The sequence below is a fragment of the Acanthopagrus latus genome, chromosome 5, assembly GCF_904848185.1.
Source record: "Acanthopagrus latus isolate v.2019 chromosome 5, fAcaLat1.1, whole genome shotgun sequence".
NCBI lineage: Eukaryota > Metazoa > Chordata > Actinopteri > Spariformes > Sparidae > Acanthopagrus > Acanthopagrus latus.
In genome coordinates, this window is record NC_051043.1 from 1,342,896 (window position 1) to 1,356,365 (window position 13,470).

Here is a 13,470-nt window from a genome sequence, read left to right on the forward strand (position 1 = left end):
TGTGAGGCAAACAAAGGCGAATTTTATAACGATGTTTACCAATTGTAAAACAGAAATGACGACAGAAGCTTATGAAGGGGCACTTTGACTGTTTAGCTGTCTCTCTGTCCACCATATGAAACTTGGCAGTGCTGTGGAGGTTTAGTCAGAAGTACTGGCTTGATTGTTTGATGGCACACCTGGAGGAACACAGGTGTTTATGGCTCGGGTTTTAGTCCCACCTCTGAACTTAGTTTATGGCTTGTAATAATGTACTCATCAGAGTAAATGATGAGAATATGGATGATGGCTATGTCACTAAAAATAGATTTGAAGAGAAAACAAAGTTCAGTGCTTAAAGAACATATCAGCCCATCTGTCCATTCTTCCCAGTCTACAGACCTGATTCAACTTTTACTGCCTGTTTTTATTTGTTATTTTATATATTTATTTATTTTACAGTACTTTGTGCACACTGCTTCTCTGTGCATTGAGGGATTACTCAAAAGTAAAGTGAAAAGTAAAGTGGTCAAGATACTCTAAATGTCCTACTGAAGACATGTCTGTTTTTACCAGGCCAATCCTTTGGGATGAGGGACTTGCTCTCACTTAGAGTGTGTTAAAAAGCATTAACACTAACACAACTTTGAAAATAAACTGTCCAAATGTTCTGTCATCTCAGAGATCAGCATTTCGACTTTAAAACTTGCAGATTTACTTTTTACTAACAAGGATTTGTGACTTGACTTTTGAGACCTGACTTGAGACATGCTTCGATGAGACTTGGAATTTCTTGTTCAAGTGCAGACACAGTGTAGTAGTCACCATTCAAAGATGTGAAAAACCTGCAGCTTGACTGTCATGTTACTTGGGAAGACTTGTGGCCTCACTCACATGTACTTTTTTGGGCCTTTTTTTATGGCTGTATTGATAGGACAGCTACAGAGATGACAGGAAACAGGATTTGGGGGGTGGGGAGTGTGACATGCTGCAAAGGGCCACAGTCAGACTCAACCCCCAGGCCACTGCAGCAAGGACAAGGCCCCTGTACATGGGACACTCGTGTGCCAACTGAGTTAACGGGCGCCCCAAATGTGCACAAATTTATCTTAGATGGAGCTGGACGAGGATTCTTCTCTTGCTTCTTGGCATAGTGACAAGCAATGCTAATTTCCCAAAATAATGGACTCCTTTACAGGCAAAACATCACAGGCAGCTTTTTCGCTGTCATTCTTTCACAGTTCAAAACATGTTTCAATTGCTAGTTGAATAGTGTGTCACTAAATTTAAATCATGTAAATGAGGAATTTGAGTTTAAAGTGACATCTCATTTTGCTGCTCCTGCAGCCTTTGGGGAAGATTAGAATCCCTTACCTCCTGCTGGTATTCTTTTTTCATCATTTCAAAGCTATTAGGAAAGGCCTACCACTGTCCACCTCAGCTCTCCAATCTCAGCTGAAGCATTCGTTTGTTACACACCATATGTTACAGGTCTGTGTGTTGTGCCTCAGTGTGACAGCAATAATTGGCAGTTGCAAAACATGCATGTTGGTGTACTATATCATAAACTGAAGTAGATCAACCTCCCATCCCGCAGCAGGCAGCATTTTCTAGTGAAAAATCTATGATAAACCAATTGCACACTAGCTGCCCACAATTAGATAGAGGACAGACAGTGACTAGCTGGTGAACATAGTGAAGCATTTAGCAGCTAAAGAGCCAGATATGTTTCTCTTGAGTTGGTGGAGCCAAAGTAAGAGCTAACAGGAGAGTGAATATTGGACTTACATTCATAAGGAGGTGACAAACGTGACTACATGCAAATACCAGAGTTGCACTGTCTACTGGATGTACGATTTACTTTGTTCAGTTAATCTGTTATATTAAGCATCAATTGTCAAGAATTAGTCAGAAAATAGTGGAAGATACCAAGGCCAAGGGTATGTCTTGTATTGTTTTGTAGAAATCCAAAACTTAGAAAGTTTAGAAAGATTAGAGAAGCTGGATACAGCAAATGTTTGACTTTTTTTTTTGATTTATGATTCAGTGCTTATCAAATAGAAAATGTAAGTCGTCCAGAATGGCCATATCAAGGTTTTTTTTTCATCCTGGAGATCACCTGGATAGTCATAAAGGAGGGCACTCCTAATCATAAGGCCTTTTTTGAATTAAATGAAATAATTATTTAAGTAAACAGAAGCTAATGGGTCATTCTCATGAAATCATTTGTACACCATGGCAGTAATGATTTTAGTCATAAAACATGCATTTTAGTAAAATAACAAAACATAATAATAAAACTAGTAATTTTCTCTATATGGACCAAAGAGTAATTTCAATATAGAAATTAATTTTATTTACATTTTATTGCATTTTTTGCCAACTTTCTCATTACCGCAGTGCGTCCAGATTTGTCTGAATGTATGTTGTTATTTTAACAGATTAAAACAAATATATCCTAGAAAAAAAATAATGGATGTTCTAATGTGTGTTTTGAAGTGACTGAAAAATGATTGATTAAATTATGATGTATAATAATGAGAAAATAGAGGAAAAATCAAGTGTCCATGACTTAAGTTCTCATCCTTCGCAACATATTTGAATGACTTTTTAGACACAGAAAGACCATTTTCAATAAGATTTTATTTGGTATGATGCAACACATGTGCCAGTGCTTTCAAGATGGCTACCAGGTAAGAAAATCTCTTTTTCCTTTCATGTTAAAAGTTAAACTTTCTCCTGTCAGACTGCCTATATGAAAGTATTGATTGTCATTACCTAGTTTTTCCACATTTAGAAAAACGTTAGAATTTTTTTTTTTAAAGAAAAATAGACATTATTAATGTCTATTTATGTACATGGAGTCATCATGGCTTCTCTGTTGCTAGCAAAAAATGCTAATGTTACTCATCCTCCGCAACACAATTCTCTCAACAATTTCAGGCCAGCTGTGGTAGAGAGAACTTCTGTTTCAGCGATAAGAATTTTTTAATATAGAATGTATTATGTTCTATATTTTTTAATCCATATTATGAATTGTTAATTATAATTATTTGTTACTATTTGCCATGTTGTTACACTGTTGTAACTGTGTTAGTACTGTGTTACAGTCATGCTATTAGTGTTTGATGGCTGTTTTATAACTGCCATGTAATTACACTGTTGTAACTGTGTTAGTATCCTGTTACAGTTATGTTCTAAGTGTATTATGACTGCCTTATAACTGTGCTACTATTGACATTTTGTTTGTTCTGTCCTAATTAATTGCAGACTTTCAGCAAATGAAAAAAAGAAAGCCTTAGAAAGGGCTTGGCTGGCAAAGCACAGGGAAAAAACTTATAACAGCCCAGTGCTGCTGGAAGAGTACAGGAGGAAGGAAAGAGAGAGGTTAGGGACTGGAGAGGTTGCCTAAAAAGTAATTGGCATATAGTCAATCGCTGTGGTTCTCAATCATAGGGCCTGGGGACCACCAGGGGTCCTTGTTATGAAATAGGTTGAGAATCTCTGGTCTATAGCACATGCTGTCATCTCATACAGTGTCTATACACACACACACACACACACACACACACACACACACACACACACACAGTGTAGTCTGCCTGTTCTATCCTGTAGGTTTGACGTACTCAAAGATTTGCCCCTTGTTTTGAGATACTGATTTCATGTCATGCTTCCTTTCAACTTCCAGATAACAAAAACGAAAGCAGCATGGCCAGATTACAAAAACTGAGGATTTGACAAAAAAAACCCAAAAAAACCAAAAACATGAGAAAAAGAAAAAGCAGTGGTGGGAAAACTCAAAAAGATACTACACATAGTAGAGACAAATAAAAGCTATGTTGGATACAACCAGCTTCAGCATGTGGATTTCCAAACCTCATCTCCAACAACATACATACCCCAGATGGATTAAAGAAAAAGAAGACAAAAGAAAAAGAAGAAAAGACAAAGAAAAGAAGAAAGAAAACAATGCAAAAATGCAAAAAAGTGAAAATTGCACTCCACAGAAGAGAAGCTGGTGGAAAGGACAAAAGAGATAGACACACTCAAGAAAAGACTCAAAAGACTGGAGATGTCAGCAAAGAGAAAGCAGGTCAGTATCAACATTGGGGGCAGAGAGGCACAGAATAGAAAAAAAAAGTGGGGTAATAAGTGACCATATAACATACCCAGTAACAGCCAGAGGAGACTTCTGAGCAAGAAGTGTCCTGCTTTTGTGGCTTTCCCTGTGGATGCTTCAGCCCAAAAGCAACTTCAGGGACGTGGAATCAGAAAAGGAGGATGCTAATCCAATTTTGGAAGTGGGAAAGTGGGTTTTTGTTCAGTATGAAGGTGAACTGTTCCCTGGCACCATTACACAGGTATGTAGAATTTTTTGGCAGTATTGACATGTCAACTTGTGGATGATAAATCCTGAATCCTATTCAGTTATCTTATTTTACTATGCTCCTAGATTGCAGATGGTCGGTATGAAGTGGACACCATGAGCTGTGCAGGAACAAATACGTTTTTCATTCCATCAATTTGCTTTGAGAAAAGGTGTGGTACTACTTTGAGGACATTAAGGCCGTCATCCCAGAGCCACAACCTGCAACATCATCAGCTCGGCACTTCTGTGTGTTGCTGGAAATCTGGGCAAAGTTCACAAAGCAGAAATAGGGTAGTAGTAGGAAGCACTGGCATACAAAAGTCATGTTCGTTTGTTTTCCTCCTAAAATTTTGATTGTGTTTTGTAAAAAATGTTAAAATGAAATGAAATGTTGCTCTATTTAGCCCTGTGTTGTTGTTTTTTTTATACATAGATGCTGTTTTGGTTCTTTTTACATGTGTATGTATTTCTACATTAAAACTGTATTTCCAGTGGCTAGCACTGCTGCCTCACAGCTAGAAGATCGCCGGTTCGCGTCCCGGTTGGGACGCCTGGGATCTTTCTGTGTGGAGTTTGTATGTTCTCCCTGTGCAGCGTGGGTTTTCACCGGGTACTCCGGCTTCCTCCCACAGTCCAAAAACATACTGAGGTTAATTGATTATTCTAAATTGTCCGTAGGTGTGAATGAGAGTGTGCCTGGTTGTTCGTCTCTATGTGTAGCCCTGCGATAGACTGGCGACCTGTCCAGGGTGTCCCCTGCCTTCGCCCTAAGTCAGCTGGGATAGGCTCCAGCCCCCCCGCGACCCTGCAGAGGATTAAGCGGCGTACATATAATGTGTACAGATGATGGATGGATGGATGGAGGTCTTCATTTAAGGTTAATTTAATAAATAGAAAAATAGTAGTTTGTTTTAAAATGCATGTGCAGAATATGTACATCAAGTGCTTTAAAGTTCACCAAATAATTTTGAAAATATGTTACGTTTCAGTGAATTATCAAAACTATTAGGCTGTAGATTGCAGAAGGTGTTGCGGTAATGAGAAGGGAAAAAAGAAAAATAAAGAAGAAATGTGAATTTAAAAATATTTGTTGTTGCAGAGTTTTTAAAAATTTGAAAATTGTTTGGCTTTCCGAATGGTCTTGATTTTTTCACACCATTGCTGTAATGATATTTTTAAGGACATGTTTTGGAAAATATGTTCAAAAAGGTGTTAAATTGTCAGTAAATATTTTAAAAATAACAATCATAACCACTCTAGACTTTGTTATTAATAGCTAAAAAAGAAATGTGTTGATCCAGTTTTTTTTTTTTAATTCCATGTCTTCAAATCTTTGAAACTAAGATTTCATGAGAATGACCTTGATATACAGTCTTGGCCAAATGTTTACGTACACTTCTGAAGAATATGTATATCGTGGCAGTCTTGAGTTTAAATCATTTTCTGCAAGTGTCACAAACTACTTTGTCACAAAATTCATTCCTAAAGTTTGGTACAGTAATGAATGTATTACAGGTCTTACAAAACTGTGACCAAATCAGCTGGCTCAAAAATTACCATTCTAAGTAAAATAATTCCTATATTTGGTTAAATGTCCCATGGCCATTTTCACCTCAATGAGGTACTTTTGATTAGAGATGCACCGATCCAACTTTTTTTAAGTCCTGATACCGTTACAATACTTGGGCTTTGAGTATTGACCAATACTGATCCGATAACAGTGTTTGATTGATAAACTGTATGCCTCAGTGTGTGGAATAGACTGGGATCATTCTTTTGCACAAGGCAACATCAGGCCTCATTTAAATATGAAGAACCCATTTGTGTTGTTGTAAACTTGAGAACAATGATTAGTAAGGTGTGCAGAGCCATGTGATATACTCTTTGGGTCTTGAATGAGTCAGATGAACATAATTGCAGGGCTGAACTATTCATTCTGCAGTAACTTTGTGCCTGCTAAAGATTAGATTAAATTAGATTGACTTTTTTTTTTATCCCACAACAGGGAATTCACTTGTTACAACAGCTCAAGATGCAACAAGTACACGAAAAATTATCAGACAAATACACGCAAAGTTAAATAGTTACGTTAAAAAAAAAGATATTTACTGAAAACAAAGTGAGTGGAAAGTGATTGTGCAGGTAGTCCTTGAGTTAAACAGTCTGGTGGCTGTGTGGATAAATGATCTGCAGTAGCACTCCTTCTTACACAGTGGGTGTTAGAGTCTGCTACTGAATTAGCAGCTCAGGGCTTCACAGTCTGGTGCAGGGGGTGAGAGGTGTTGTCCATGATTGACGTCAGCTTGGCTAACATCCCCCTCTCACCCAACGCCTCTATGGAGTCCAGCGGACAGTCCAGGACATAGCTTGCCCACCTAACCAGTTTTTTTAGTCTCTTCCTGTCCCTGTCCATGCTGCCACCTCCCCTGCAGACCACTGCATAAAGGAGAGCTGATGTCACCAGTGTCATAAAATGTTGGAAGTAATGTCCTCTGCACCCCAAAGAACCTCAGTCTCCTCAGCAGATGGAGGCCACTGTGGCCCTTTTTCTACAGGGTATCCGTGCTGAAGTGCAATATAGAATGTTGTGCTTTTTGACTGAACCAAAATGGAACTTTTTGGTCACAACCCAATGATGATATGTACAAACCCTAAAGGGAGAACCTTTAAAAGAGAAGACAGTCTTGCCAATCTTTAATGATAAAGCTGGATTATGCTTTAGGATTGTATGGCTGTTGGAGCACAGAAAATTTTGCATGGGTAGAAGGAAGATTAGATTCCCCTATTGGGACTGTCACATGGTTCTGACATCAGAGTGGCCTCAATTGCACTAACAAAGGAAAGTGCTTCGACCCTAATGTCCAGTACGTGGGGTCTGCTTGACACAGCTCCCACAGGATTGACAACTCATATCTCCCGTTGTCTGAGAGTGCTAGGGCTGTCAATGAATATTCTAAATTCAAATATATATTTGAATATTATATAAACGGAGATTTGATTTTGAAAATTAATATTCAACTGTGGAAAAAACACATAAGCGGCTGTTTTGTGAGTGGGCGCATGATATGACAGGTCAGGGACAGGTCACAGGAGTCGCACTTGCACAGCATCACTCACTGCTGAAAGCGGGACGCAACAAATACCATGGCAGATGCAGATGGCAGAGAGAAAAACGTAATGGCAGAAAGTTCAGAGCCCAACTCGGCATCAGAGAGAGTGGTTTGGACTCCAAGCAACCTAAAAAGCCCCATTTAGAAGTACTTCAGATTTTGGTCAGTAGACGGCAGAAGTGTGGAGCCTCGAGAAAAAGTTGTATGCAAGCTGTGTAAGCTACAGTTAGCTTAGCATTCCACCACTAGCAACATGAGGGCACATCTCGAAAATGTGCACCCAAATGAGCATGCCATGATGTCTGGAACTCTGACTAAACAGCCATGTCTTGACTCATATTTTCACCGCCCACCACAAGCTCTTTGTCTGCAGCACAAGAGGCGTGCATGAAGAAACTTCCTTCATTCATTTGTGGACTGCCGGGTCCTTTTTGCGTGCTGTTAGTTTTATAACATAACATTTGATATGTGCCTTGTGGGAACCCCCTTGCATATTTCATATACTAATGCAGTGCCTGTAGGAAATATGTATTCCTGTAGAAAAGTTGGAGGTTAAGTAGCTTTTTCATGGATGGCCAAATGAAGCTGTGTTTGAAGGTGGGACGTCAGGGATATATAGGTTTGTTGTGAAATCCGATATTCCAGGGTATAATTGGCCGTTTTTGACTATTTTTGATTTTGCCATTATATTTCACCTTAAAAACTATTTACTTGGTGTCATTATTTTCAGCACAACTTCACATGTTTGACTGTACAGTTTTGTTTTATTTTCATTTTGACAGACTGTATTAACACAATGGACCTAAAATCACAAAAAAAACCATAAAATCTGAGTAGAAAAAGTTATTTTTTTACTGTGAAAACCACAAATATGTTTAACAAACCACTTTTATTACTTATAATGCAAATATAAATTGTTTGTTAAATATGTGCATACATTTTAAACATTTACAAAGTTATATGTAACTATTAACATTTAAAAGCAATGCTCAGGTCTTCCTGAGCTCCTTCCAGCCGAATGAAGAGTTGCACTGCCTGCTCCACATTCAGCATCTCCTCATTGTTTTGACTCATTAAACAAAAAAACAACTCCACTACACACTAAACACACTACACCAAACACTACAACAACACACTAACTATACACTCTAAACATGCTAAATGTCACAAATCTCTCAAATCTCAATATCGCTGGCTGTCTCTACACATTCATCTGCCTCTGTCCCTCCCACAACTTCCTCAAGATTCAAGATTCAAGAGTTTTTATTATCATTGGACATTCACATGTCAATCAATGAAATTGTCTTTGCAACCCCCGTGCATAAGGTAATAAAATAGTAAAAATATAGAAGAGCATGCAATAAAAATAGAAATATTTATAAATATAATAAGAAAAGAGGAAGAGAGTATGTACATCAGAACTGTAGTATGTACATAAGAACTGTAGTATATACATATGTTATGTATACGATTGGTGCGGTTGGGTGGTAATATATACATTAACAGTAAGGTACCGTTAATTAGTCCGTTGGACATAAAAAAAAGTGCAGTGTGCGTTCAGCAGCTTAGTCTATTGTCCTGCAGTGCAGGGGGTGATAGCTTTGACAGCTCTTGGAAAGAAGCTGTCCCTCAGTCTGTTGGTGGTGGTGCGGATATTCCTGTACCGCTTTCCTGATGGAAGCGGTACGAACAGTCTGTGGCCCGGGTGGCTGGGGTCCGTGGCGATGGCTCTTGCTCTCCTCTTGACTCGGTCTCCGTATATAGAGTCCAAGTCAGGGAGGGGGCAGCCCACGATGCCCTGTGCAGTTTTAACCACCCGTGCCAGTTGTTTCCTCTCCTGTGCCGTGCAGCTGCCATACCACACGGTCACACTGAGGCAGAGGATGCTTTCTATTGTCGCTCTGTAGAAGTTCACGAGCAGACGAGAGGAGAGTCCAGCCCGTTTCAGTTTCCTGAGGAAGAAGAGCCTTTGTTGGGCCTTCTTCACCAGGCGGCAGGTGTTCAGGGACCAGGAGAGATCAGATGTGATGTGGAGGCCCAGGAACTTGATGTTGTCCACACGCTCCACCACTTCTCCGTCCATGAGGAGGGGGGCGTGCTGTGCTGTTCCTCAACAACCAAACTTGCTGCTTGGACACTTTTGTGACAAAAGCCTGTTTTTACCGTTTCTTCCTGCACCAGACACAAAGCAAACGTGATGGCAATGTTCGCGAAAAAGCGTGGCGGACATTATTTACCCTAAGTCTGGTTTTGGACCTGCCGGTGCGTCCGTCGACTCAGGACTTGGGCCGTGTGACCTAGCGGCTAGCAGCTAGCTACACACCAACATCCACAGATTCCGATTCCACTTTGTTGTCCGTGCATCTCCGGATCTCCTCAGACCCGAACAGACTCGGTCTGGACTGGTTTGGTCTCATTAATCCACAACAGTCAGTTTAGATGCACAGAACAGAACGGGACCGAACCGCCGGCAAAATCCCGGTCCAGCTCGCACCGCTGCAGGTATAAATCTGCTTGTTGTCGTGGGTTTGAGCTCTGCAGTGATTGGCTCTGGTGCGCACATGGCTACGGTGTGCAGTGATTGGCTCTGGTGCGCACGTGACTGTGGTGGCTATGGTTAGCAATGCTAGCGGAATTGGGAAAGCATTTATGAAATAAATTATTAACGGTATCATTGCAGTCCAAACAAATGCGACGTGGCACACCCTTGAACCAAGTAGCAGCCATGTGTAGTCATGCAATGCCCTCCTCAAGTTTGCTACTGAAAAGCAGAAGACTGTGACACAGAAGTACCTAGAAAGAGGTCACACACAAATGGAGTGTGACTCTGTGCATAGTGTGATTGAGAGAAGATTGAGGGACAGAGACATCTGTGTTCCAGCTGAGTATGCTGCAGTGATCTGGGGAGCTCACTCCAATCCCAGGCCATACCATGTGAGGTGCGTGGACCACAGCTTCTTTACAGACTTCAGCCAAGTAAACATCTGCAAGTCAATGCGTATGGGGAAAAATCACTAGCGATCCAATGATGCATGACCTCCGAGCAATCAGGTATTTTATCATACACATACACTCTTGCACAAATATCGCCTTATTTGTTAACAGACACAACTGTGTAATCAATTAAAACTTGACTTTTGTTATCCTCTATCATCGTGTTCATTTTCCCTTCCAATTTCTTCTATCCATCATCCATTTACTTGGTACAGCATCGATGGCGCTATGGAGTACAAGATTCTCCCCTCAGACGACTGGGAACCTTACCTGTCCCCATCTGTCAGGAAGAACAGCAGAGTCACCACAGTGTCCCCACTGTACACATCCAGCCAGACCATTAGAGAGCTGAAGTGAACACCTGCAAGAACTGAAGACGGTGTTGCCCAGGGACTTCCATGGCTTCTATGATGGACTCAACCATGAGTGATGCCCATCACCAGCTGGAATCCCACACTCATGCACACACTCAAATGTACATAGGCCCAATCCGTCACAGTTTATTTGAGGTTATTGGTGGTTAAGTGCAGTTGTATTTTAACATGATTTTGTGATGGCTTTACTGATTTAGAATTATATTTTTTATAAGATCTTTGATGTTCCAAGTATTAAATCAATAGTAAAAATACTATTACTATTTTTCCAGATTGTTAATGGTGAATAGGTTGTGGCCATAATTATATTGTAGAAATAGTTCATATTGTTGTGATTGTTATGTCTTTACATTTTGCCTATATTGAGTGTTGATTAAATCAAATTTACTTTGTTTGGTCATCACTGTCTGCTAACATTATTCACAATGTAAAGATTGTTAAATGATTAACATGATTTTTAAAACATGCAATAGCTTATCATTTAGCTTTGATAGCATCAGAAGGTGTGCTGTTGAATAGTGTTTCTCAGTCCTGGTCCTGGGGACCCACTGTCCTGCATGTGTTAGATGTTTACCTGATTCAGATGATCAGCTCATCATCAGGCTCTGCAGAAGCCTGATAACTAACCATTAATTTGAATAAAGTGTGTCGGAGCAGGTAAACATCTAAAACATACAGGGTAGTAGGTCCCCAGGACCAGGGTAGAAACAACCAGCAACTTTAGGAGGCAAACACTGCAGTTTCTTTCATCAAAGCATTTTAATAGCATACGCATGTGTTTTGGCCAAAAGGTTAGTTTTTGTAGTAACTTGTACAGTGTAGTATTGTGGAGAAATAGAGAAATTATGCTAGGAGTCCAGAAGGATAGCTTTAAATAAATAACGGTACTTTTTGAGCAAAGGAAATCACAGAGCTTTATCGTCAGTCTAGCTGTGGCTTATTGATGTCAGCTGACCTGCTGTCACGTATGTGCCTCTGTCTGATTCTGTTTAAACACTGGACTATATTGATTTCAATCTAAAATAGTAAGACAAAAAAAATGTGTATGTCCATTTTTACTCTCAACAAGTCCATTTAAAATATTAAAGGGTTCACTTATGACAGTGTAAAGATATATTTTCATTTACGGTCCGACATTTGTCAAATTACAGTGCTTTAGGTTTATTTTGTATGTTTTTCATGCTCCTGGAAAAAAAAACAATTTTTTGGAGATACGCGGTTTTCATTGGACAGCAACAATATTGTACATAGCAGTTTTCTGTGATTCTTTTGTGCATATGTTTTGTGATAATTTCTAGTTGTAATGGTCAGTGCTCGGATTCATTTCCTTCACTGTTCCTGTAATTCATGTTAATATTTTACAAATATTTACATTTAAAGTGAACTCTTCTTTTAGACCATTTTGGTCTGATTATTGGTCCCTGATACCAGGGTGGTGCCCCGTTTTAATGATGAAATCACAATTTGTATTATTTTTTATTGATTTAATTTTAATAATTATTCATTTCTAATAGCCACACCTGCCCTACCATCGATTCCCAACACCTCCAAATATCAAAAGATTTTAGAAGCCAGTGTCAGTGAAAGTTTCAGATGCAACGAGGGGTGAAGGATGAAGTAGTATCAGAGCCGTATTTTTGGCGAACTGAACTGGAGTGAATGGGTAAGCCAGCAGCGCGGAGCAGGGGCGTGTCGATCGTACAGTCTGATAACAACACAGGTCCCTCACTCAACATGATAAAGAGAAATATCCCACAAAGCAATGTTACTTGACCAAACAAAAGTAACATAGTAAATGTAAGTCTTTGGCAGCTGTACATGGAGAAGCGTACGTCCTCCTGTCTGTCCTCCCGCCTGTCCTACCAATTCTTTGTCACATTTCTGCCCAAAAAACAGCATCTATCACCGGCAGAAAACTTTAACTTACCGAGTGTTTGTGATGAAAATAAATGACCGCAACCGTCAGCCCTCTGGAACAAGACTTAAATGTACTTTCCTCTGGAAAACAGCCTCTGTCTCCGTGAGTGACAGATTCATCTTCTAGTTTAAAAGACGTAACTTTTTCCAGGATGTTTGTTAGGTCAGGATCTCAGTCACAACACATTATAACAGCATCTATATGATTAGAAACTGTCTGTGGGTTTAGATTGACAGGGAAGACACCAGACATCTGTGTGAATTACACAGCAGTTCATCTTGAAGGCGGCGATACACTCTGTGTTAATCACCATTGGCGGAGAATTGGCAAACCAGCGATGCAGCGATAAAAGGGCTGTGTAAAAGGGCTAATGATGTTGAAGAGAGGTTGGGCATTTCACCAAGACATTGAGCCAAAGCATACTGCATTTCAAACCATGAAGAACCTCCATGGAAGACAGATTGAGGTTTCAGGATGGCAACCACAGGCCCCAGACTTATTGAAAATCAGTGGAGATGTCAAACGTGCCATGCAATTCAAGGAGAGTAAAGAATATTTCAGAGATAATAGGTAAGGATGGTGAAAATTCCAAAAGCAAGAGTTTTACCTGCCAAAAGAGGAGAGACAATGTAACAATTGACAGGTTGTAAATGGAATTTTGTTGAGGACTGCCCAAGTTTGTGCATGCAACTGTATAGTTACTGCTGGTGTTTGGTCCTGGAA

General features: G+C 39.8%; 1 protein-coding gene across 3 annotated transcripts in view; it reads left to right on the forward strand.

Annotated features, from left to right (window-relative positions):
• The window catches only part of fam189a2 (family with sequence similarity 189 member A2), a 41,482-nt gene that overhangs the window by 553 nt on the left and 27,459 nt on the right, over nt 1-13,470 (forward strand). The gene's annotated exons all lie outside the window — the stretch shown is intronic.